This window comes from Phyllobates terribilis, unplaced genomic scaffold, assembly GCF_046119375.1.
Source record: "Phyllobates terribilis strain yellow unplaced genomic scaffold, ASM4611937v1 Scaffold_79__1_contigs__length_6888602, whole genome shotgun sequence".
NCBI classification, from domain to species: domain Eukaryota; kingdom Metazoa; phylum Chordata; class Amphibia; order Anura; family Dendrobatidae; genus Phyllobates; species Phyllobates terribilis.
Window position 1 is genome coordinate 4,722,503 of NW_027362839.1, and position 19,158 is coordinate 4,741,660.

The 19,158-nt window shown below is 42.8% G+C and overlaps 1 pseudogene; it reads right to left on the reverse strand.

Annotated features, from left to right (window-relative positions):
• Window positions 1–997: 997 nt before the first annotated feature.
• On the reverse strand, window positions 998–17,868 carry LOC141197000 (translation factor GUF1, mitochondrial-like; annotated as a pseudogene).
• Between the last annotated feature and the right edge of the window lie 1,290 nt (window positions 17,869–19,158).

Consider the following 19,158-nt stretch of genomic DNA (forward strand, 5'->3'; position numbering starts at 1 on the left):
ATGCATGTGTCACACAGCACATGGCCAGATAAGGTTGTAAAATGTTAAAATTACATTTCCCGGTGAATGCATTTGTCATAGTTGAAAACAATACAAAAGTGCAAAAACGCATAAAAAATGCTACTTGTGAACATAGCAGAAGGTGTGGAGGAGTATTTTTGTTTTTGGTCATTTATTTTAACTTATACACAAGTCTTTTCCCTGGAAAGGATGTTCCTTAACATATTTCACAGGAAAAAAGTTTCACTTTCGTTTTATTGTGAGCCTGTAAAAGTGGCTTAATACCTCTGACCACGTTGTTGACAGCAGTGACCTGGGGGTCAGAAATGCTTCCTGGGGCGATCCCCATGATGTCATTTGAGCACTGTCACTATCGTTTTGGGCACTTGTTAGGCTTTTAAAAGACTGCCGGGGGTGCCACCGCAAAAATGCTCGAGTCTCCCATAGACTAACATTGGGCTCGTTGCTCGGGTCGAGCACCCGAGTATCACGGCGAGCTCGGCCAGTGCTTCGAGCACCCGAGCATTTTAGTGCTCGCTCAAGACTAGTGAAGACCTATGGCCTTCTTGGCTCGATACTCCTGGCCTAGCACCACTGAGATTCACAAGGTTTAGGTTGCTAAACGCTGTCAAGATTGAGACCTTGGAACAGATTTGGTTTCTTGCTCTCCTTTCCCGATTATGTACACCCTACTATGGTGTACGGTTTTATGTACTCTCACTTATTGCTGCTGGAGAAGGTAAACCTCATAAGCCCCTTATTCATCGAAGAGTCCGAGACCCCTAGAGAAAGCCCTAGGAGATTCCCTTATGGGGCATCTGAATTTTCTTGTGATAATGTGCCTCAAACTGGACCAAATAGACTGTCAGTCTCTTGGAGTTGAGTAAGAAGAAAATGTAGAACAATCGTACCATCTTTTGACTATATAGATATATCTTGTTTGGGAACAGCAAAGGCCGGGCGGAAGGGGTGAAGGTTTTGCATGGTTTTGTAGGTCTCATCTTGCATATCCTGAAGATAAGGATTTTAAGTTGTCATAAAAATCAACCACAACTTCATTCCAAGGTAACAAATACTTCATCATGATCCGGTGTTCGTCTATGTAAAGAAAGCTCTTCTGCTCTGCTCGCCGGGTCTGCGGAAATAAGCAATTGGCTTTATTGGAACGTAGTTCACATTGGCATCACAGCTGCCATTCCTCATGAAGCCATGGACCAAGAGATCCGTCTTCTAATGAAACAAAATGTATCCTTGTGGGTCCCATTGACTTACAATTGGTATATCCGGTCTTCGTTATTTCTACATACATTACCACTACATTAAAAGGGAGTGGAAACCTGATGTAATGGAGGGTGGCAGAAACCAAATTGCCTGCTACGTGTCTCTGCTCCACTTGGCTCCTACATTAGTTTTGCTACATCTACCCCAAAATAGGGTGACATTTCCTATAATCTGCCGTCCTTGTATTATACGGGGTTATCTAGGACTTTGATAGATCAGGGGGCTTCTTACACTCGGTGATCCACTGTTTGCAGCTCACATGGCACCCAAAAGTGAACAGTGTATGGAGTCAGGACACCACATAGTGGCCATTCTCAGGTACTACAGCTCAGCTCCCACTGAAGTAAATAAGAGCAGAGCCGCAGAACCTGATAACAGTCTCTACACAGTGTACAGAGCTCAGGTCTTCCACCTCCGTATACTGTGTACACCCAGCTGCCGGGGGAGCTGCTGCGGACCTCCACCCATCCAAAAGATAAGTCATCAATATCTAAGTCTTGGACAACCCCTTTAACATATGGAGAGTTTAAGATAACATATATAATGTGTTTAAAAAATTAATGTTTATGATATAATTTCCCAATGTCATCACCTCAAATTTTGTGATCCAATGGTCACTGACCTGACACAGCGACATGATCTTTCCAAGATAGTCATCTGGTGAGATAATTGTGCCCAAAATAATAGGTTCAAGATATTCCTTTACTACAGATTTGTCAGGAAATTCAGATGGATTTACAATAGTAATCTCCGATTCTCCATATTCCTAAAGAAATAATGTGGAAAATTAGATGGGATCATACAATTGGAGGTGATCTGCAGAACCCGGCAGTGACCAGTGACCAGCGTGCTGCAGCGGTGTGGATCCGCGCCGAACACCATCTGACCACCGCTGCACACAGCAGATTGTTGGTGATGCCAGTTGTTGGGACTTCCACCGACCTGACATTGATGACCAGTGCTGGAATTAGGTCATTAGTGTTACAGTAGCAGAAAACCACTTCAACTGCAAATACTGAACAAAAAATGTCAACATCTCAAAATCAAAGTCCAATTTTACTGATTTTGTTTCCCCCAGAAATAATGAAACACCCTGATAGTTAGTTTTGGAGTATGGCACAACAAATCAGAGTGGCCCACAATACAGCGCAGAGTGGTTACGTATAAGGCATTACTGCTTCATGGAAGCCATAGACAGAAAGTACCTTAATCAGCTTTGGAGAGGACAGCACAGCCTTGTATGGGACTGTAGAGGACGTCATTATGACAGATGCATTGTATTCCTGCTCCTGTCTCTGGTTAAACACCTCCATATGTAAAAGCCCCAGGAAGCCCAACCTGTGCAGGACATGAACGTTAGTTATAATTTATAGAGAGGCAAGTATACCGAAAGTGTTAATAAAATGGGCAACTACTTAGTGCTCGATAGGTATCCACCACTCTAATAGAAATTGCTCTGGAAAGTACCAGTAACGCGGTGTCCATCATAATAGAGAAACACCACGCTATTTGCACTGCCTACTATACACAAGGCAGGTCGTAGACTGAACTACAAACCAGTTCAAGACCAGATCATTTCTGATCATCACCAGGCATATTTTTTTTTTCCGTACATGGGATTTTAAGATCTCTAAAAATGTCTCTGGTTCAGTCATCCAAATAACGTTTGCCTCCATTTTGTCAGTATTGAATTCCCCTGTAACTGGGGCTTATATGCCAGGCACAGTTACAGGGAAATTCAGTAATAACAAAACATGACAAAATTCAACTTCCTGAAAACTGCTGAATCAATCTGGGGCTAACCTAGCAACACATGCTGCCAGCAATCAGTACTCACATGATCACCGCCATTGCTTCCTAAACTATACGCACAGCACTTGTTTAGGAAACAATCAGGAAGGCAGAGGTGGTAATAAACCATTTCTGACTTTTCTATGGTAAGTCCAGCAGGCTCATGTGTACATGTACATGTGTATTGATGAGGATATGAGGATTCAGATCTACACAATACTGTACCGGTGACAATCCTGGCTATGGAACTGCAGGATAATATGTCACAAACATATCTGGATAAGCTGGAGGTTTGGGCCGAGAAGGGACAAATGTCAATTAACAATGAAAAATACATTTTCACTAGTCAGACTCCATATGGAACATGGTGCACAGATTTGTCCACCAGTGTGCAAGAAAGGCAAAGCCGAGGTCTAGCAAGTTCAAGGTGGGAGATTAAAGCAAAGATGGAATAGGTGGACTGCAATACAAGGAAAGAGTAATACAATTAATTAGTTAAAATTATTAGTTATTATTATTAAATTATTAGTTAAAAAAAATGCTAAGGAGTGACATACTGCAATATATTCAGTACCGTATCTATAACAAAGGGCCAAGACCAGGATTCTTTACTGTAAGAGCGTGAGACTGTGCAACTCTCTGCTGAATTCACTAGGGGACTAGATACCATTCGTGAGTGTAATATACAAGTGGTTAACACATTACCAAGATGAATTGTTGACCCAGTGGTTTGCTCTGCCAAAAATTGGACTTTACCTTGTAATGTGTTTTTGCTTTCCTCCTGATCATTGTTACAAAAGAATTTTCTGAGCTGAAGACGTTTTTTTTTTCAGCCTTACACACTATATCAATAATTAAACTTGCACAAATGACCCCTTTTCAGAAATTAAAGTTATTGAAATGTCTATCTAATGCTCAATTAATCGGTCCGTAGGTGATAACTGTGCCCTTATGATCACTGTAGGACACATTAATGCCCGCACGGTATATTTTCATCATAAGTATAGGAAATGACTGAAATAAAATATATAGTGATATAAAATAATTCAGATAATGGCAGTAGAAGACGCACCTCCAGCCAGCACCCAGAGCTGCACTGCTGTCCCGACTAACAGACACTTGAATCGTTCAAGGTCAGCTTTTCCAGCGCACTCTTCATATTGCTGTATTCGGATTGGTCAACTGGAAACATTCCTATAACAGAAAGTTAAAAGAAACCATTAGGGTATGTTCACACAATATTCTGAAGTGGATTCTGCTCCAAAAACCACATTTAGGGTATGTTCACACTGAGTTTTTTGACTGCTTCAGAAAACGAAGGGGCCGATTCATCCAGCAGTTTACGTCCGTTTTCTAGTGTAAAATTGCTTAAAATTTTGTGGGTTTTTTTTTTGCCCGCCTGGGAACACTTTGCCAAGTTTTTGAACGGTGGTCACAACTCAACTGGGAGTGGCTATGGCCACTCAATAAATGCACATAAAAAAATCCACATTAAAATACTGTGTGTGAACTTACCCCAAGGGTGTGCGCACATGGCATCTTTTTCAAGTGGATTCCTTCCAGGCTGCTTTTTCAGCCTGGAATCTGCCAGATAAAGCGCCCCATAATATGAACATAATGCACAGCAATGTCAAAGCAACATTGCTGTGCACATCTTCTGTCTTATGTCTTTTAACCACTTTAGGATTCGGAAACTGAAGTGGTTAAAATAAGGAACAGGTTCATTCTTTGAGTGTCTTCCGCTAGGAAGCCGCCTGCTCTCTATAGTTACCAGCGTAAAGTGAAAGCCGCTGCAAAGCCGCCGGAGAAGACACCTCAGGAAAACGACCGTTGCGGTTTTCCTCAAGCGGCCTTGTCTGGGAAATCTCAGTGGCGGTACCGAAATCTAAGAGACGCCGTGTGCACATATCTTACATTGGTTTTCCAAAAACTCAGGAAGCAGCAAGGAATGGGTTCAATTCAAAATCCCTATTCTCACCTCTTTGTTCCCCCCATGGCTCCATCACTATTGCTCCGGTAGTCCGCACTGGTCTCCGCTTACTTCCTGCAGGCTTTCCGTACATCATTCATGTGACTAAGGTACTGACTAGTGTTGAGCGAGTATGTTCTGTCCGAGTATGCTCGGGCCGAGCTCCGAGTATTTACAGCTGCTCGGTGATATGGTTGAATCGTTTGACAGTTTTATTACATGTGAGGAATGTGTAAGAAATAGACATTCCTCTCATGTAATAAAACCGTCAAACAGTTGCAAATCATGCACACGGGAGCGATTCAACCATATCACCGAGGAGCTGTAAATACTCGGAGCTCGGCCCGAGCATACTCGGTGAAAGGGTTAATAGAACATACTCGCTCAACACTAGTACTGACCTCAGCAGTGAAGCCGACATCTCCAGCACATGACCTTTAAGGCACCCGATTATCTTAGAGAGTAACCCTCTTTTAATTGTTATTTCATAAATCAAGAGTACACATGAAATTAAACAACTTTGTAATATATCTTATGAAAGACATTTTCTTCATTCTCTGCCAAAATTTATCATTCACTATGAAATTCTGAGGTAAAATCTGTATTCAGTGAAGACACTTTCCCATTACTGAGATAGGAGATGGCAGCTGCTACTGATACAATTCTATGTGGGCAGGAAGAGGGAGGAGCTTGAGACAGCTCCTCCCCCTTATCAGTAGCAGCTGCCATCTCCTATCTCAGTAATGGGAAAGTCTGTCTTCACTGAATACAAATTTTTACCTCAGAATTGAGACTTGATGATGACTGATCAATTTTAGTAAATAAAGAAGCAAATTTCTTTGATAAGATATATTCCAAAGTTTCCTATTTTCACGTAAACTATTGATTTATGAAATAAAAATTAAAATGACGGATACACTTTAAGTGTCCACATGAATGATATACTGGATTTGGTCACTGCCAAAAGTGAGCAGGGACCATGAGAGCCGCGATTCTGAAAGGGCAGAGTTTGAGAAGGTCTTTTCTTTTATTTTTTTATTCCATATGTAATCATTCCTAGATTCCCATCTCTCTGCTATATATTTTTTACAAATCGCAGAAAACCCATTTGATGTTAATTGTTTGGGCTTTTCTCATGCGTCGAGCATCACTCACGAGAAAAACAAGCTTCAAAGAACAAATGAGAGGAGACAGTCCATGCATTATGTGTCACGGTGGCGTGTCATTACCAACCCCCTTGCTGCAGCGCTCCCTAAATTCCCCACAATGTAGAAAAACCTTGTCCACACGTCACGGCTCTGAGCTGACTAGTCCTGGAGGATCGTGAGGTTCCTTCCTTACATCTCTCCTCAATTATCTCGGCTTCTGTAAAATAGGTCGAGTCTAATGGGACGAAAAATACGGCTGCAGAATAAAGGTTCTCTGGCATTTATCTACTCTGTGATCACCGTTCCTAATCCAATCATGGAGGCGTTCCTGGCTGTTACAAGGAATTAGTAGGATTACTAAAGTGTGACAGGCGAGGGTACAGCTCCTGTGCCTGTCATGGATTCTCAATAGAGGTGGCTGGGAATGGTCGCTCTCCACTGAAATGATCGGGGGGTGCACATACTTCCCACAAGAAAGCACTTGAATTGTCAAGGTCAATCTATTCTATAGCTGTAACTTTAGCCGTAAAGGAATGGATACAGTGGGTTACATCTGGTGCCCGGGGGGCAGTGTTTGGTATACTCTGTGTCCCTCTGAAGAAGCTAAAAAGTGAAACGCGTGTTTAGGAGAGTGGCAGGCACATAATGGGTAAGGATCTCCTCATTACTGGTACTCAGGCGCAAAATACGTAGAATTTACACTACACTAGGGATGAGCGAACCCCGTGGATGTTCGGTTTCGACCAAACTTCGGTTCGGGTACCAGAACTTGAACCCAAACCCCATAGAAGTCAATGGAGACACAAACTTTGATGCTGTAAAATGGTCGTAGTAAGGGCTAGGAGGTCTCTCACTCTTAAAACAGACTTGTCAGTGTTCGGAGTTCAGCATTGGACACTAGGTGTCCGGTATGAACCCCAAACTTTACAGTTCGGGTTCGCTGATCTCTACACAACACTCGTTATACTGTTGTACTGATACATTACACGTCTAGTCCCTGTGATTGACTATATATTCATTGTTGAGGACGCTCTTGCAGATGGGTCTAATCTCTGATGTCACGCCATCTGGAGGCTGAATCTTGAACTAAGTGCTCTTGTAATACAGTCTTTAATATTACGATAATAAAATATATACTGTATACTGTACAATAGCTTTCCGACCCCGTTACACAGTTTTTGAGCACTTGAGCTGATGTTGTTAAAGCTCAATTGGTGTTTTGCATAGTCTGAGGGGGCTATAGGTGTAATTCTGCTGAGATTTTGACTTCGATGCGTGTTGCAGTTACATTGGCATAATACTCTGTTCCATGTACAATATTATGTAGAACAGAGTGTTGATTCTAAATGGACTGTAGATAAAACAGTATGTCCTGGAACAGTACCAATACACATGCTCTGTAACTTGCCATCCACTCTTTTGGAGTGGACGATTGCTCTTTATCAGCATTCTGTCAGCACTATAGGTCCTGGGACATCCCTTCTCTCATTACTCAGCATGCATTGCTTCCGCCATTGCTTAATGAGATGCCTACAATTAACTGAAAGGCTGCATCTCTGTTATGCCTGCATATACAGTTTGACAGGCAGGAGCAAAGAGACAAAGGCCAAGCCCCACTTCCGGTAATCCATATAGGGGGGTTTCTGCTGCTAGAGACAAATTACACTTAGACAGAAGGGAGACCCTACCGGCCGACACTTTTAGGTTATCTAACCCCTGAAAAGTAACTCCAACTTAATTGAACTTTATAAAGGGATTTTGCACATTATCCATCGAATGAGATCAAGTACAGCGACCATTTAATTTGTATTAGGGTTCAACTCACCTGCAAACACCATGGGTTTCGCAGGCTTAAAGCCGGGCAGAGCCACTGGCTGCTTCAGTAAATGCAGAGTGTCTCCTATTTGTGCTTCCTGTGCGTCCTTCATCCCAGCGATTAGATAACCTACTTGCCCAGCATATCTTAGAAACAATGAGAGTAATATATATTCACAATTAGTGCAGATTCATCAAATTCTACATTGAATATCGGGTACAAATCAGCCATAAAAGAAGGTAGCAACGGCTCTGAGACCCAGCACTGCATGAGTTCACTACAGCTATATACAGCTGGCACTAGAGGGCGCTCACTGGAGACAGACTTCTACTGCTGCGGGTGGGTCCAATACTAGCTGTACATAATCACATGTCAACAGCTCCCCCTGGTGGTGGCTGCATGCAGCAAAAATAGTATTTCATCTAGTTACATTCATTTAAGTCAGAAATGCTGTGACATTAGTCAGCACTGAATTTTGGATGTAAAACTATTTTGGATCTATCAACATATATGTTATAACTTCCCAGAGCCTAAATACCACATCAGAGAGCTCTGCTAATCGCACTGTAACAAGCTGAGAACCATCATACGGCCATAACAGATTTGTATTGAATGGCAATAAAAACACAAAATTGTATTTTAATTTGCAGAACTTTCCATAACACAATATTGACATTTTATTTGCTTTAATAACAGAATCCCCTTTCAGCTCTGCAGTCTCCTGGGCACCAAACATCCATGTATATTCATAGAAAGCAGCACCGAGGAGCATCACTACTGGACGCAGGATTAGAGCGCCATCTAGTGGCACTATAAGAATATTCCTAGTGTGCTAAAATGTCGCTCTATTATATCCTGCACAGGGTCGCACACAATTTTAAATGATTTGGATATCGGAAAAAATTACTTTAAAAAAATGATGGAAAAACCCTTTTAAAAAGACACAGAAAGCAATAAGGAAAAAGCACAAACAAAAGAAGTGGTGCTGAGATGGGCGGCTGCAGTTTATGCAGATCCTTGGGTGACAAAGTGCATGTGGAATAATCTTCACTTTTACAATTTGTTTTTTATCCTTGCCTTCTAAAAGCTAGAAAACTTTTTTTCCCAGTAGATTCGTTGTATCTGGGCTTTTTTCCAGTAGATTCGTTGTATCTGGGCTTTTTTCCAGTAGATTCGTTGTATCTGGGCTTTTTTCCAGTAGATTCGTTGTATCTGGGCTTTTTTTCCAGTAGATTCGTTGTATCTGGGCTTTTTTCCAGTAGATTCGTTGTATCTGGGCTTTTTTCCCAGTAGATTCGTTGTATCTGGGCTTTTTTCCCGTAGATTCGTTGTATCTGGGCTTTTTTTCCAGTAGATTCGTTGTATCTGGGCTTTTTTCCCAGTAGATTCGTTGTATCTGGGCTTTTTTCCAGTAGATTCGTTGTATCTGGGCTTTTTTTCCAGTAGATTCGTTGTATCTGGGCTTTTTTTCAGTAGATTCGTTGTATCTGGGCTTTTTTCCCAGTAGATTCGTTGTATCTGGGCTTTTTTCCAGTAGATTCGTTGTATCTGGGCTTTTTTTCAGTAGATTCGTTGTATCTGGGCTTTTTTTCAGTAGATTCGTTGTATCTGGGCTTTTTTCCCAGTAGATTCGTTGTATCTGGGCTTTTTTCCAGTAGATTCGTTGTATCTGGGCTTTTTCCCAGTAGATTCGTTGTATCTGGGCTTTTTTTCAGTAGATTCGTTGTATCTGGGCTTTTTTTCCAGTAGATTCGTTGTATCTGGGCTTTTTTCCCAGTAGATTCGTTGTATCTGGGCTTTTTTTCCCAGTAGATTCGTTGTATCTGGGCTTTTTTTCAGTAGATTCGTTGTATCTGGGCTTTTTTCCCAGTAGATTCGTTGTATCTGGGCTTTTTTCCAGTAGATTCGTTGTATCTGGGCTTTTTTTCAGTAGATTCGTTGTATCTGGGCTTTTTTTCAGTAGATTCGTTGTATCTGGGCTTTTTTTCCCAGTAGATTCGTTGTATCTGGGCTTTTTTTCAGTAGATTCGTTGTATCTGGGCTTTTTTCCCAGTAGATTCGTTGTATCTGGGCTTTTTTCCAGTAGATTCGTTGTATCTGGGCTTTTTTTCAGTAGATTCGTTGTATCTGGGCTTTTTTTCAGTAGATTCGTTGTATCTGGGCTTTTTTTCCCAGTAGATTCGTTGTATCTGGGCTTTTTTTCAGTAGATTCGTTGTATCTGGGCTTTTTTCCCAGTAGATTCGTTGTATCTGGGCTTTTTTCCAGTAGATTCGTTGTATCTGGGCTTTTTTTCAGTAGATTCGTTGTATCTGGGCTTTTTTCCCAGTAGATTCGTTGTATCTGGGCTTTTTTCCCAGTAGATTCGTTGTATCTGGGCTTTTTTTCAGTAGATTCGTTGTATCTGGGCTTTTTTCCCAGTAGATTCGTTGTATCTGGGCTTTTTTCCAGTAGATTCGTTGTATCTGGGCTTTTTTTCAGTAGATTCGTTGTATCTGGGCTTTTTTTCAGTAGATTCGTTGTATCTGGGCTTTTTTCCCAGTAGATTCGTTGTATCTGGGCTTTTTTCCAGTAGATTCGTTGTATCTGGGCTTTTTCCCAGTAGATTCGTTGTATCTGGGCTTTTTTTCAGTAGATTCGTTGTATCTGGGCTTTTTTCCCAGTAGATTCGTTGTATCTGGGCTTTTTTTCCAGTAGATTCGTTGTATCTGGGCTTTTTCCCAGTAGATTCGTTGTATCTGGGCTTTTTTTCAGTAGATTCGTTGTATCTGGGCTTTTTTTCCAGTAGATTCGTTGTATCTGGGCTTTTTTCCCAGTAGATTCGTTGTATCTGGGCTTTTTTTCCAGTAGATTCGTTGTATCTGGGCTTTTTTTCCAGTAGATTCGTTGTATCTGGGCTTTTTTCCCAGTAGATTCGTTGTATCTGGGCTTTTTTTGCAGTTAGAGCTGTAGTTTTTATAAATATTTTCTGATCTTTTTATTACTTTTCTTGGTGAGGCAAAGTGAACAAAATAAACTCCAGAGATTCTGCCGCTTCATCTTTTTTTTTCTTTTTCATTCCATCATCCACTCGATAGGATTTCTAGAAGATATTTTTTTTAGTTTTAACACGAACAGATGTGGTGAAGCCAAAAATGATGTAACGGGAGAATTTAACTTTGCAGGCTCAGGTCACCGAAAACATAGAATGGCTTTACCGCTACAGTGTAGAGTAAAATGACCAATCTGATATTAATCCCAGTTATGGGACGGGCTTCATAGTACAATCATGGAAGACATGGAGGCCTTCAGTAGGATCCTTGGCTGTCAAGACAATGCCATTGCCACATAACACTCATATGATTGATGACATGACATGGCTTTATAACTGATGGGGAGCCGTACCCCTTCAAGCCCCACTGATTCTCAGAAAGAGGGGGATGCAGTGTGACCAAGTTTGTTAAAAAAAAAGAATAAAAATGGTAAAAAATTAAAAAAAACATTATACTCACCTTCCAATGGCCCCCGGTCTCCTTATCCGATGCGACCCGTCACATGACTAAATGACGTCATGAAAGGTCCTTTTAGACCATCGCGAGCCGCCGGGGAGCCAGGACGCATCACTAAGGAGACCGGGGGCCATCAGAAGGTGAGTATAAGGTTTATTTTTTATTTTAAATTCTTTGTTTTTTAACAGGAACTATAGTACCCGGGTCTGGAGGAGAGTCTCCTCTTCTCCAGACCCGGGTACCATCCGCACATAGAATCGCTTAATATCCGCATGTGTACATGTAGTCATGCGGATATTAAGCGATTCAATGCAAGTCAATGGCGGCAAAAACGCCGCACTTCCGCAAAATAATTGGTAGTGCTGCGGATTTTTCCGCAATGATAATCCGCAGTGGAAATTTCCGCAGCATGTGCACAGCACATGCGGATTATCATTGGGGAACATGGCAGACCTTCTACCAAGCGTTTAAGCGTTCCTGCGGCGGAATTGCCGCTGCGGAAACGCTTAAAAAACGCATAGTGGGCACACACCCTTACGCGGTGAAATGAGCTGCATCTGGATCTCGTCCACCTAAAGGGACTGTCAGCACAGAATGACTGTTCAAACTAAGTCCCAACTCTCGGTGCTTCATGACGGGGCCAATCATTTATATACACCTTCCCACCTGCTTGTTTGCCCTCCATCCACACCCTCCTCTTCTTTGATTGACAGCTCTGGCTTCATAGAACCAGAGAAGGAAGGAGACAGAGGTAAAACAAGCAGGTGGGAAGGTGTATATAAAGGATTGGCCCACGCCGTGATCCACGGAGCTATTGTACTTGGTTTCAACAGTCATTCTGTGCTGACAGTCCCTTTAAAATCAGTGTTTCCCAAACTCCAGTCCTCACGGCCCCCCACAGGTCATGTCTTCAGGATTTCCATAGTATTGCACAGGTGAGAGAATTCCTGATTCCTTGATGATACTTTCATCACATGTGTAATACTGAGGAAATCCTGAAAACCTGACCTGTTGGGGGCCATGAGGACTGGAGTTTGGGAAACACTGCTTTAAATGGAGCGGTGCTGTAGTTTTATTATTCAGCAATTAGCAGGATCCCCCAACAATTTCTTAAGCAATGAGAAAATGCAGTCCCTAATGATGTCCTCTGACAATAAGCGGATCACGGACAGCAGATGCATTGGGTTCTGCATTTCTTGGAGAATGGGATGGGGCAGCTTCTGTCTTCTCAGTGATACAATCAGGAAGGAGATGCAGCGTGAGACAATCCCTGTCTACATCTTTGATCTGATCATCAATACAGAGGGCTGATTGGTGAAGACAGAGGGAAAGGCTAATAAAATTATTAAAAAAAAACGTAGTTTTTCGGCTGGCACTTCCTCTGGGGTCAGTATGCCAACCTCATTGACTTCATAGCACTTGCCAGAGTGGGCAGACACGATTTATTGCCTTTACACACGTCACCTCCACACAGGGCGATGCTGCTACGACGCCTCTGTAGTGATCAAACGTGGAGTCAAACAGCAGGGCTTTAAGAGGGCTGCCCTTTTCAATCTTGGGACTAAAACACAAAAATAAGACATCCTGTTAAGGGGGATAAAGGTAAGTAAACAGCGTTCAGTCCAGAGTGATGAATTCCAAAAGACAAAGTTTATTCCGCCATCACATAACGTTTCGACCTGTTATAGGTCTTTATCAAGTATATACAAAGACATACAGGGATACTGATCCCCTTTAAGGAAAATCAGTGGCCAGAACCCTTTAAATTCCCCTTAAATGGTCCAAAACTGAAACTGTGGGAACAATATAATCCACTTAGGGTTCAGCAAACTTACAGTCAAGGGTTTGATAAAATGATCTACACCCTTGTGTCTCTAGAAAGCATAGCGTACGTTCACGTGCTGAAAATGCCGACCAGTGCTGGTGAGCAGAGGTCCGCAGCTTGTGACACTCCTGCTGTAGTGAAACTACAGGTCCCAGCAGACTGACAGTCTCTCATCAAGTTATGCTGGGAGCCGCAGTTTCACAAATAGTGCTAGAGGATCCATGTCAGAAATATGAGGCTGCCACTAGGGTTTCTCCCACAAATATGTAATCGGACGTGGAGCAGATCTGCACGTGGATGAGCCATATTCTCTATCTGTGAACATACTACTCCTTCACTCAGATTCTAAGTGGTTCTGCAGCGCATCTGTGCAGAGCAAGCTGTCAATCAAAATCCGGGCCGGGTTTACAGCCGTCACCCCTGATATAGCGAGAGGTGCTGTGATCCAAGACTGTAGCCGCTCCGTGCACAACGATGAGTGAAGGCCGGCGGCTGCAGGGAGGAAAGAAGTTAATTTTCTCCCGGTACCTACACTATCAATAAGGCGGCCGGGCAGCATTGTAACAATATTTATCTGCAGATTAACCCTATACCTGCAGGTACATAGCATTTTCCAAGGTGACAGGTTCCCTTTAATAAAGAGAAGATGGATAGAGCCGCATTAGTCCGTACTCACGGTGGAAGCCTCCTGACAACTTCTTGAAGAACACTTTCCACATTTGTTCCAAGCTTCCCCGACATCTAATAGAAATAAACAGAGAAATGAATTTCTTAATACAGTTTAGACCTCGGCTACAACGAATCAGAAGAAATGAAACCTGTTTGAAGCTGACAAGCAATCAAGCCCCTCCGTAAGCCACACAGAACATGGCTACTTATGTCATCTGCAGGTGATTAAAGGAACCTGTCATGCTGAAATGGTATAAGATCTGTAGGGGATGTTGTAGAGCAGAGAAGTTGATCAGACTGATAGACATATCTGTGGGAAGAGAGTCAGCAAAACTGGCATTTTATGCAGTGAAAAGTCCTGCCGTATGTACACTAGTCCAGTGGGCGGTCCTACTAAGTGATTGACAGTTCCCTGTATGACCATGCAGGCAAAGATAGCTGTCAATCACTAGTAGGACCGCCCACTAGACTCATCTGTACAAACAGCAGGATTCCACTGAATAAATTGATACAGGAAAAACATCTATCTTTGTAGCGTATTAGCCAGTAGATAGAAGAGTATTTAGATTTGAGAGTCCTCAGTGGTTCATACCATCTTTTCCGTTAGCCATTAAAAAGTAACAAATTGCAGACTTTCCAGACTACTCAGGTCTCAGGTCTGCCTGATGAAGAAGCCGGAGTAGTCTGGAAAGCTTGCAATTTGTTACCATCTTTTCAGTTAGCCATTAAAGGTATCAACCACTGAGGACTCTCAAATCTAATGAATAAATTACAATTTATACTGAATCTTCTCCCACAAACCTATATATCGTTCTGCTCAGTTTCTCATGGATAAAACCTGTACATCTGAATGGGGCTTTAATGTTGTTATTACAATCATGTAACCGCAGATCACAAAATCTTTCATATGATCATTTTTTTAACACCTAAAACCCCAATGGATATTTATGTTTACTAAAGGATTCCTTCCCCATTCTTTTGGCAGCTCTTCTTTAGGTATGGACACAGACCGGCATCCGGCATAAAGACATCTGGAGACTTTTCCTTTTTCGGTGATATTGGATAATCTTGTTCATTTCTAACGCTTTAAATCTTTCAAATTCTTTCTGAAAAATGTATCATAAAGGGACTTTCTCAGGTCAGTTTTGCTTGTGGTTGTGTTACCATTATTTGTGCCAAATGTATCAAAGTGTTGCACGATGTTTGATAAATGTTTATGTAGCACTTCCATCTATCTTTATTTATTATACTCACTTATATAGCGCCATTTATTTCACAGCACTTAACAGACATTATCATCACTGCCCCCATCGGGGCTCACAATCTACATTCCCTAGCAGTATGTCTTTGGAGTGTGGGAGGAAACCGGAGAACCCGGAGGAAACCCACGCAAACACAGGGAGAACATACAAACTTCTTGCAGATGTCGTCCTTGGTGGGATTTGAACCTAGGATCCCAGTGCTGCAAAACAACAATGCTAACCACTGAGCCACCGTGTATCTTTATCCACTTTTAACGTCACCCGTCGTTCTTAGACCTGTGTGGCTTACCAAGCCCAATTTCTAAAAGTGGCAAGAGTGCTGTAAAATATGCTGCAAAAATGATGCGTCACAAAAGTTTTTTGCTTTTTTTTAACACAAAAATTGATGTAAATTCCTCGCTACATTGCCCCTTTTCCAGCCACATTTTGTAGAAAAAAATAAAAAGACAAGGTACAGACAGCGGAGTTAAATTTGCCTACAGGAATGATTTTGATCTGGAGCGCATCGTACCCGGATACAGTCACTAGCGGGAACGTCAAACATCTTCTCAATTTGTTTCTCCACCCTTTCCGGATCTGCATTCTTCAAGTCTATCTAAAAGCAAAAGTATAAATACTAATTATTTATCAAAGCTGGACAACATCTAGAAACCATATAAGAAAACTGGCTTAAAATATAGTGTGAACAAGAGTTTAGGGAGAGATGTACAACTGGCACTGGCCTATAAAAGGGATTGTGTAATCGTACAAAACTAGCAAAAATGTAAAGTGCCTGGAAAACAAGGAACGTGTAATTTACCTCTTAGTAAAATCCTATGCTTTATCAAGAACAGAGGAATTTTAATTTCATAATTTTTTTTTAATCAAATAATTTTTATTGAAACACTCCAACTACAAATATTCCATCTTTCAAGTAACATACATGACATAGTAATTCCATAGTAAAAATATGAACAAAGTATCTGAACTTCAATTCCCATAACCCACCCTAAACCCAAATCCCAACACTCCAGAGAGAACCATTTTCAGAGCAGTTCTAGAATAACGGACTATAGCATTCGTAGAAGGGGAAGAAGATAAAAAAGTGACTAACAAAGGGATAGCAGCGTTTTAATGTTATCATTTACTGCTTGATGCCTGAGCCGGGGAGTGCACGCTGAAAACTGTTGCAGGCTGCTGTAATCACAGGACACAAGCAAACAGCATGGCATTTCCTATCAGCAGGGAGGAAGTAAAGGGAACAGTAATGAAAGTCTCCTCCTACTCCGCTCCATATTGAAATGAATAGTGTGCATCCTACAAATGAGATGTGTGGCACCCCAGGGGTCTGGTTTCCACAGTAATAGCAATATTATGTCTGAGAGCAGGTGGGAGGTTTCCTGGTCAGACATCCTATGCATGCCACACCTCCTGCCCAGTCCTGGGAGGGGAAGAACTTCCCCTATATAAAGCTGGGGCTGAGGCAGGGTTAGAGAGAGAAAGAGTACAGAGAGAAGAGGAGAAGCAGCTATAGGAAAGAGAGATCAGGAGCTCTGGGGAAGTCGTGCTAAAAGGAATCAGGGGCTGGCAGCTGTAGAGCTCACCCTGATTGAAGAGTTACCACCGGACCCGGAGTCCGAGGCTGTGGGGACTAATCCTTACCCAGCAGCAGAAACCGACCGGCAGGGGATTTCAGGTCCTCTGGCCAAGAAACCCGAAGGCACGGTCACACGCGTGGGACCAGCACCGCCATCGTGGAGCGGAAGCCACTAGAAGGCCCCGAGTCACCGGCCATACGGGTGAGCACCACACGGTACACTCAGGGACGTGGGCTACTTTTACCCGCCTCTAGCAAGGTAGCCAGAAGAGTACAATTAGTTGGGGAGGCCTACAACTCCGCCTGGCCAGGGGAAATCCCATCTGCTCAAAGACTGACCAGGCCCCGATCGCTAGCCAGTACTCCGGGAGGGTCTATCTTTATCACCAGTAAAGACCCTGAACTACACCGCATCGTCTCTGAGTGGTTCCTGCTACCCCACGTCGGCTGCCCTGAGGCCATACCCCTCCCGTTGGGGGTTATACCATCCACGCTGCACAATCCTTCCACCGGCCTCAGCGGTCTGCCCTGCAGCGGCAGCTCCATAGCTGCATTCAACGGATGGCGTAGTCGTCCAACATCTACTGCTACTACTACTCAGCCACACAGTTTGACTCCCTGGGTACGGACCGGGTCACCGCCACGAGACTACAACCCACAAGAGATCCGGCTCCGGGTAGTCCCCGCGTGCGCAACGCTACACCAAGTAGGCCCAGGGGCGCGTCAGATGCATACAGCAAACAATTGATTTTCCATACATAGGTTTTGAGTTGACCACTGGATATACACATGTGTATCACTAATTACCAGAACTGGAAATCGAAAAAAGAGACGAGCAAGTTTGGGGTGAATCCTGCCTTCATTACTGCACAGCCGCTCAGAGGGATCGGTACTAGGAACAGCAGGAGTGCCGGCGATGGTCACAGATTTACCTGCTGCGGGACTGAAGGAGTCTGATCGCGCTCGGCTCGAAGCTTTTTACCTGGTTTACGACAGGAATAATTGAAAGCTGTGCTTCAAAGGCCAGGAAGAAGTTTGCCACCATCTATTAGAAAATAGACAAACTTAGGATAGAAACAATATGAACATATACCCTGCTATAAGTAAGTAAAAAGCAATAGGAAATATATATAATATAGGGTACTTAGTAAACATGTTTATTGATTAAAAAAAAAAAAGCCATCCCACCAGCACCAAGGTGCACCCAGTCAGTTATGTGAAGTATATAATAAAATACACTTTAGTACAATATTAGTATCTTGTCCCTTTAAATCTGCAGCTACTTCTGTCACCATGGTAACTGCATTCATACTCAGCCAATAGGATTGCTCGGTTTGATTTTGAAGAAAAAAAAAAAAAGTCCTATATGGTCAGTTTGTTCCATCTCATCTGAGTGTGAAGACAGACACCTGCGATCAGCGAGATTATAGGTATAAGACGTGATATAATATAACGGACGGAGCCACATCCCATCACACGCACTCAGCGACCACAACTGACAGGAATCAGCACATTTATCAGAGGAGAAGTCATTATTCCCCAACACATGATACGCTGAGACACCAGTGGGGGGCGCCGCACTCGTTACATCTCCCATCTGGATGGATCCAGCGACGAGATCCTGATATTTATCCCCAGCTCCGCTCCTCCATGGGGAATGGTCCAGATGCACGCAGAACGGACCGAAGTGTAATACTGCTAGAACTCTGCATGATATCACATCCTCCATATATACCACATAATAAAGGGGTGCTCCCACTGGGACAGGTCATCACCTATCCAGAGATCAGTGAGAACTTGTTCCAACTAGACATCCCCTTTAATTGAAGAGATCACATATCTAACAGCCAATCCTATTCATTCCCAATCTTCCCTGTGCCCAGTAATGCCCCTGGGTATATCGCCACTATGAGCCAATCACCAAACCCTCTGCTGACTGTTCCCCATGTTTTATAGATTTTGGATCCGTTTCTACAAGAGAAGATCTCAGCGGCCTCCATGGGGATGGGTTACTCTGCCAGCGATGGAGCAGGTAGTATCCACCAGCCTGTGATATCTCACCTTCCTCCATATTCTGCTGTTACATGCGTTTCTTCAGCTTTACCCCTTCCCAACAGAACCAATTGATGTTTTTTTTCTGTTTTTTCCTTGGCTTTTTCCAAGGGCTATAACTTTTTCATGTCTGTCCACATAGTGTGAGGTCTTGTTATTTTGCAGGACGAGCGGTACTTATAAATCCCACCATTCATTTACCACATAGTACTAGAAAACGGGAAAAAAAGACCAAGTGCAGTAAAAGTGCGAGGAAAAAAAAAGCCTGACACTGTTTTTCTGG